Below are 6,162 nucleotides of genomic sequence, written 5' to 3'. Positions count from 1 at the left end.
CCTCGAGTGGGTACTGCTTTTTTAATTTACTCGTAATTCCCTCAAGCGCTGCCTCATTCCGCGGGATATAACCGGGAGGACGCATTGCCAGTGGAGAGACTAAGTATGCACCCCTTCGCATGCAGCCAGTCATGCTACGAATAATCCAATAAATCAGCCAAGTAGTAACCTTCTCAAATAACATGCTTTATTTTCCTCCTTGGCTGCTTTCCATGTCAGTTTCAGCGGCGAAATATGCGCCTTCTTCTCAAAAATTTGGTTTTAAGCGGAGCTGAACCTCATATTTAAACAAAATCTTAGTGAAGCGTAGAATGTATATACAATTGCAGTTTAATTTTATCTGTTCCGTCGTCACCTTACCTGCCTTTAACAGCTAACAGGTATAGGAAATTAGTAACAGTGTGACAAGCAGTTTTTCAACGTGAAGTTTATGATCGTGCTTTTGGCGAAAGTGTTGGATTCCCCGGCCAGAGACTCTGTTGTCACGATCAATCTTTTCTGCACGTTTTATTGAAACAAGTAACACGTTGCTGCCTTTCGGATTCGTTGGTGAACCAGATACCTCCAGGAGTACTTTGTCAGACGCCTGCAAACAAACGTGGAGTTATGAGTCAGCAATAAACAGAAAAACAAATTCACTTAATGTACAATATGTGGAAGAGTGGTGCGCAAACACGGCTAATGTCTTTAAACGTTAATAGAACAACTCTAATATCATTTCATCGTCGTCAATCGTATCCTACTCCTAACTACAGCCTCCAGGGTTCCATGATATCCTACGCATTTCCATATATATATTTAGGAATCCGCCTAACGAAGGATTTCTCTTGAACCAACCACATAATGAACATAACCAACGAAGCTAACCGTGTTCTTGGTTATCTAAAGCGTAACTTACGTTTAGCACCTGCTTCCGTAAAACTGTCCGCCTATTTAACTTTTGTTCGTGCTAAACTTGAATACTAATGCTCAATCTCGGACCCCCAACAAATAAACCTAGCCAAAACCCTTGAGTCCGTCCAGAGCCGCTCGATAAGATTCGTATATTCCAATTATTTAGATAATATGAGCGTAGCAGCATTGAAAACAAAAGCTAACGTCCCCAGCCTTGAATCCCGTCGAAAAATATCCAGACTCTGCCTTTTCCACAGGTTGTGTCATTCCCCTTTGAGTCATTCCGTTATCACCTCTGCACACCGCCTTTTACTTCGCACCAGTCATCTGAAAGCTGTTCATACACCTCGAGCATCCACTTCTGCGCATCTAATATCATTCTTTGCCCAGACCGCAGGAGACTGGAACAACCTGCCCGCTGAAGCTTTTATCCGTCCTGGCCTGGAATCCTTCAAAAAATTAATCACTGATCTAATTAAATGATATGTTAGCCAACCCCTCATGTAATGCCGCTAGTGGGCCTTTGAGGCACTAATAAATAAATAAATGATGGGGCTGAACAGTATGTCGGCGTTCACGTGTATAGGACGCTTTCATTTAGCATTGTAGGCACAGAAAGAGGTTAGGCCTGTTTAACCATATGCAAGAATGTGAGGAACGCGTATGGGGTTGAGCAATACATTTGGCGTTGCTTATGCAAGCATATTAGCTATAGCACCTTTATTTAATGGCCCCGACCACATCCGTTTACAGTCACATGTGTACAGACAACTGCTGCCACTTAGTATTACATGTTTACATCCGCAGCTGGCGCCCGGAGGTATTCGCAATTAGTGTTGCACATGCTGCAGTCAGCGAGTTTATCTGTACAGTTTCCTCATATCTCAACACATGGTCCCTGTCACGCGCATCGTCAGCTGAAGCTGGTAGCGTACATAAACAAGTGATTAACGCACTGTTGCCTAACGCTCGAAGACATCCTTACAGCGCAGGCTGGCAACGTCATTAAACGCTTCCTAAACCGCCAACCCACTCGCTTGTTACTCGGCTTAATCGTTTGTAACTGCGTATGTAGCGTTTGCATCACATTCTATGAATACATCGGATTGTATGTGTTGCTTTACACGCTCGATACTTCTATACACGATGCGAACGTTTCTACCCACTAGCAGTGAGCTCCGGTCGAATGTTTGAGAAAACTTACACTTTCTCTCACCTAATTTCACCCTTGAAGTATTTTATTTGATAACCACTACCGTAGTGACGTATTATAACTCTTAGAAATGTTACTTCTAACATACTGTTCAATAAAGCACGCAGCAAAACAGCTTTGTAACAAGTTATCTATTCATGCTAGTAATTAAAAGAAAGTATTACATTAACCACCGCGGTCCCTCAGTGGTTGTGCCGTTAAGCTACTGTTCCTCTTTCATATGGATCGAATCTCCTCAGCGCGCGCGCTGGCATTTCGATGGAGGCTAAATGAACAAAAGAACACCTCTGAACTGTCTGATTTCAGCGACGATAAAGAAAGAAACCTGGTAGTACTAAATTAACCAGTATTCCTCCAATAAGGTGTCCCTCATTTTTCATATGTCGCTTCTGAACAATAAATTCCATGCACCAAAATGTTGCATTGACATTCATAATGGCGTTTTAACGACTGTCTGGTGAGTATTCACTTACATATAGGAGTCGATGGACACGGAGCTCTGATGCATACGATTCCGTCATAAATACAGCGCTCTCCTCTTTGGCAAACAATGTCCTGAAAAGGAAAAAAAACGATGTGAAACAATTTTTTTCACGCTATATTTATCGATGCCTAAAATTTTCCCAGCAACTCTTCAGAGTGGCCCTCTACCTACACCGATAACTGCTTACTGTCGGTGGCTCTGATGATTAGTTACGAAAAGAGAACTTTTAAAAGCTAAAAATTAGTCCAGCTTGGTGGCATTGGCCATATCTTTATTTGGTGAAATTGTTAACATGCAATTAATTGTTTGAATACAGCGCGTTTTAATCTATTGTAACTTTTTTTTTGTGGAAAGGCTTGTTCCACCTGTCTTCTAAAGTACTCACCACTTTCCCGCTGAACTCCTCTGTGAACCTTGCAGATAACGGCAGCGCTTTGAGAGAAATTTGATATCACTCACCCCAAGCACGTACATCATGAAACAAACATCCATTACTCTCTTGCGTTAAGGTGCTGGCAAATGGCCATGACATACACACATGACGACTACCGCTGCTTTATTTGCAAGGCATAATAACTGCATCATGAATGTAACATTAACGCGATGGCCACTGGATGTGACCATTAATGCACCTGCTAGCCGGTCGTGCACAAAATAAGTTTTTCAGGCAGAGAAATGTTCAACCAACGCCAGTCATGTTCTCTTGAACCGGAATCCTTCCAGAGGTAATTTAGTCAGTCATTCGCAGATATCTCTTCGGAAATTGGCCGCTACATTTCCCGATGTTATATTTTGGATGAAGAAAAGAGGTAAAATATATGCGAAAAATCAAATCAGGGACAATTTTAATGCTGGCAAACTACCAATATTAGGTTTGGTTTGGTTTGGTTTATTTGGGGTTTAACGTCGCAAAGCGACTGAGGCTATGAGGGACGCCGAAATGAAGGGGTACACCGCACAGTACAAGGGCCTCTAGAATTTCGCCTCCATCGAAATTCGGCCGCGGCGGCCGGGATCGAACCCTCGTCTTTGTGGTCAGCAGCCGAGCGTCGTAACAACTGAGCTACCGCGGCGGGGACCACCAGTATTAGGATTTCATTATCTTAAAGCTTGTGATGGCAGCTGATCGATAGCAAATACTAACCACGTGGTTATTAACTGCTTCTGTCTATTTCTCCTCTTCAATTAGCACAGGAGAAATACAAATACTTATGATGGGTTGTCTGGGTCTATTTTTGTCTTGATAAGTGATTACATTCAAGCCCACTTAGAGCTTTCGCAGTTATCACGACCGCTCTTTTATTACGAATGAGCGCGATGCTGCCGTCGAAATATCCTTTAGGGCAATGGGACTGCATATCAGATACAATGAAGAACAGAGGAGGCGCAACTCGATTATTAAGAACGAGGAGGCGCCGTAAACTCGGCCCCGCTGCGGAAAAACTCTCGCTTCCGGTAAGCGCGTAGACAGGAAGAGAGCATCCAAGCGCCCTTTTGCTGAGAAGAATGATGTGGGATCCAAAAACGCAAAAAAGGGCGAGACCTTGCCTACAAAACGGCACAGTTTTTCCAAATGCTTCCGTCCGAAAAGCATGCACTTAAAGGCGGCACATGCACTGGCGAAAGCGACGGCAAGGTTTTGTGCTAACATCCTACTGTGCACGAGCAGGAACGGCAGTGGTCGGCGGAGGCCCTTTTCGTACGCCAAAGACCCATCACAAAGGCCTGGGTAACGCCTGGCGTTTTGTTTTCATGCGACGAGCGTTCAAGCAGTCGTAAGTTCCAATGGCGCGATTGCTATTGCGCGTCATTTGCTCACTGAGTGGCTTCCTGAGTTGGAACCGGAAAAGGGGGAAAGAACTCGTACTTCATGACTGTGCAACGCTCAGCGTGTTGCCTTCTCTGGCTGTAGTGACAACGTTCTTTTCACCTCCAAATGGCAAGGACAAGATTCAGTCGCCTGACTTGGGCGTCCCTTAAGCGCTCAAAAGTCCTATCGTCGGTGCATCATTCAGCTCATACTGATAGCAATTCACGCAGGAAATGGTGATGAACAGATTAGGATAGACTTTTTCGCTTCTTTTGAAATGATGAAGGCCATGTGGATTGGATTGACACCGGAATGCATCTGCAATTGCTTCCTTAAGGCATGCTTTATGGGCCAAGGAAGGACTGTGAACGCTGAACATCCGCGTGATCAGACGCATAAGAATTTGTAGCAACGCCATGATGATACGCCGATGGTCAGCAATGAGTTCAGCTGAGATATATGACTTCGTTGCTAAGGATTATGACGCGGGGGTCAAAAAATGTTACACTGGAGAAGCCATTGTGCGCGAAGTACAAGCGCTGCCAGACTGCCGAGAATACGATTAAAATAACGAGGATGCCGACATGCCACTAGTTGCTGTGAGCGCTTTAACGCACTTAGCTATAGCCTGAAATAAAACAGCTAAACTGTTGGCAATTAAGGCCTGGCCGAGGAACAAAACATGATGGGTCTTGAAGTCTTGGAAAGCGTTATGATATGGGCTCCTTGAAAGAAACTTGCAGGCATAACGAAGTTTTCCAATAGAAATAAACGCCAGCTTTATTGGATTTCGTATTTATATCCTTTTAATTAAAAGTCCACTTAACACATACCTCGGCTACAATGAAAGATATCCGCGTGACGTTCAGGTTCGTTGCAAGTGTATTTTACTGTGTACAGAAACATTTTGCAGCGCAAGCTTTAGCAGCTTTGCTATTGCCAAATAGCATTGCATTCTGCTTTTGAATCGACAGCGTAAGGCATAAAACCCTAAATATACCTAATTACTTATTTAATTTTATTCCATTTAATTAAACTTGATGGTCGTCCACCTAGCAACTATGGCATATAACAAGAGGAACCAAAAGTATTTACGTACCTCACACGTGCGTCCTCCACCAGGCCGTCGAAATCCTCCCCCAAATGTTTGGGCGTCCGCTAGCACCGCTGTAAATGCATTATAATCGCCTGATATTAGGCTAAATTTGACTCCATGCAACTTTTTCAAAGCCACTTTCGAACTGACAGTGCTATTAATGGACCTCTGTTCTCACTGCTTTATTCAGAAGGGGCATAAACAGTTCTTTGTTTGTCCTTTTAAAACTGACGCCGAAATTACGGCGGAAGAATACTTTTGCTGCTTCGTGCTGTCATGCTAAAACAGGTTCAAGCCTGCTGTTAGGATCAATAAATTTGCTCTTTCATCTTATTGAAGCTTCTCGGCCTAGAAATAATTTTTAAAGTTTATTTAAGATGTTGCCTAATCGCATCAGTGGTCTCATGTGCATCATGCGTTTTCTTTTTCATTTTCAGTTCGGTCGTTTCCATGGCAGGCAACGTAGTATTTTTTTCATAGAAATTGACAGTTAATATGAAATACCCTTCATAGACCTACTACTTCTTTTTTTATGCTGTTTTCCTGCCTACGGTGCTGATATCGGACTGGTCGCTGCTGAGGTGGAGAGATAACTGAAGCACTCATCACTAAAGTCTCTTTATCGCTTTTCGAGGCGACATCTGTGTGTACCAAATTATACATCA

The 6,162-nt window shown here is 43.4% G+C and overlaps 1 long non-coding RNA gene across 1 annotated transcript; it reads right to left on the bottom strand.

The window, feature by feature from the left end:
- Positions 1-507: 507 nt before the first annotated feature.
- On the bottom strand, positions 508-5,571 carry LOC149359585 (uncharacterized). The gene is made up of 3 exons (XR_016288290.1): positions 5,501-5,571; positions 2,581-2,662; positions 508-586 (listed from the first exon to the last, which is right to left on the bottom strand). It is a non-coding gene; the product is annotated as an uncharacterized LOC149359585 (long non-coding RNA).
- Between the last annotated feature and the right edge of the window lie 591 nt (positions 5,572-6,162).

Source organism: Amblyomma mixtum, chromosome 2 (assembly GCF_055824585.1).
Source record: "Amblyomma mixtum isolate Tamu chromosome 2, ASM5582458v1, whole genome shotgun sequence".
Classification (NCBI taxonomy): domain Eukaryota; kingdom Metazoa; phylum Arthropoda; class Arachnida; order Ixodida; family Ixodidae; genus Amblyomma; species Amblyomma mixtum.
This window is presented reverse-complemented; position numbering and strand designations above follow the sequence as displayed.